This window comes from Bos javanicus, chromosome 7 (assembly GCF_032452875.1).
Source record: "Bos javanicus breed banteng chromosome 7, ARS-OSU_banteng_1.0, whole genome shotgun sequence".
NCBI lineage: Eukaryota > Metazoa > Chordata > Mammalia > Artiodactyla > Bovidae > Bos > Bos javanicus.
In genome coordinates, this window is record NC_083874.1 from 55,588,214 (window position 1) to 55,590,093 (window position 1,880).

The window sequence follows — 1,880 nt, forward strand, 5'->3', positions numbered from 1 at the left end:
ACTAATTTTCTAAAAAAACATCATCATAACCCTTGCATATGGATCAGCTGAAAGAACAATTGCTTTGAATGAAGACAGCATGGTATTTAGAGACTCGTGATTTAGATTTGAATGCAGAATATGGCTCTTGCTAGCAGAGCAAATTAGGTTCTGGCAACCTGTATTTCTCAGTATCCATTTCCTCTGTCATGGTAATCTCAATGTGCCTACCTATTGACAAACAGTCAAATTGAAAAACAAAGGTAATTCATTTGACAGCATAACAAAAAGAAAAACAAAATTGCTGAAGAATCATAGGAAATTATTCTTACTGGAGATTGTCCTAATAATCTGTCTCATGTTCAGTGAATGACTTAGGCAACCTTCAGCTTAAAGACTATTTTCTTAAAAGTCTTTTAATAGAGGAGAGATCCAAAATTAACTAAAATATTGGATAGCTCCACTGAATTTTTAGAAAACCTAATTTTGATTATGGAGGAAGGGTATCATCTTAAATGTCTGTATGGAAGCAAATGAATGATGAAGAGGTATTGACTAGATAAGATACTGAAAGCTTTCATGATAAGAATTCAAGAGACATCAAGTTTTGTCATTAAAGAGTGTGATTATGCCATATGGTAACAAATAGATATCAGGAACATACTTCAAAGTGACTGAGTTTTACCTTTCTTTTTCCAATGTGTAGGATCTTATAAAAATAAAGTGTGTGTTTGTATAGATATATGATAGATAGACATTATTAACTGTGTTGACATTATAAGGAAAAACAAAATAATATGCTTAAAAATTCTAAATATATATTCTAGTTTATAGACATAAAAGATTAACCAGGATATTTTCATGTGACAAAGTCCAGTTCAAACTTTTTTATGCACAAAGGTATAAAGTAGGGAGGTGGGGAACTAATGGCAGTAAAGGGAAATCAGTGCAGTAGTCCTGGCTTTAGGTAACATAGGAGATGGAGGGTCAAGTGATGCCGTTGGTCCCTGCCCTTTTCTTTATTTCCCCCTTAGGTTATTCTGGGCTTCCCTTGTGGCTCAGCTGGTAGAGAATCTGCCCGCAACGTGGGAGACCTGGGTTCAGTCACTGGCCTGGGTTAGGAAGATCCCCTGGAGAAGGGAACGGGTACCCACTCCAATATTCTGGCCTGGAGAGTTCCATGGACTGTATAGTTCATGGGGTTGCAAAGAGTTGGACACTACTGAGTGACTTTCACTTCACTAGGTTATTCTATTCTTTAGATTTGCCTCGGCACTGTATGGGCATTATAAGCTGCCCCATATATATACATGTCATAATTCCAAGAACCCTCTCCGTCTCTGTACCTGCATCAATTATATTAAAACAAACACTGTGTCTGCTAGGGCTTCCACTACAAATGCAAGAAAAATGTGTCCTCATGCTTTCTGTCTGATTGTGGCAGCCCAGATTGAATGGGGGAATACAGGGAAAAAAATTTGCACCTCCCAAATAACCTTGTGAGCAGTAAAAGCCTGCTTTATTCCAAAGAAGAATTTTTAAGAGTTTACAAGGCTTTCCTGGTGGCTCATAATCTCCCTGCCAATGTAGGAGATGTGCTTTCAATCCCTGATCTGGGAAGGTCCCCTGGAGAAGGAAATGGCAACCCACTCCAGTATTCTTGTCTGAGAATTCCATGGACAGAGGAACCTGGCAGGCTGTAGTTCATTGAGTCATAAAGAGTCAGACATGACTGAGCGACTATACAGCAACATTGAAAGATTATTCCCTTATAACCTTACCTTCTGATTGATTTCACTTCTAAAAACATAAGGGTTAAGTCTACTATGGCTGATGCATGTTGATATATGGCAGAAAGCAACACAAGATTGTAAAGAAATTATCCTTCAATTAGAAAGAAA

The 1,880-nt window shown here is 37.8% G+C and overlaps 1 non-coding gene across 1 annotated transcript; it reads left to right on the top strand.

Moving 5' to 3' along the window:
• Positions 1 to 1,325: 1,325 nt before the first annotated feature.
• Positions 1,326 to 1,449, top strand: LOC133252212 (small nucleolar RNA SNORA31). The gene has a single exon (XR_009737835.1). It is a non-coding gene; the product is annotated as a small nucleolar RNA SNORA31 (small nucleolar RNA).
• Positions 1,450 to 1,880: the final 431 nt, after the last annotated feature.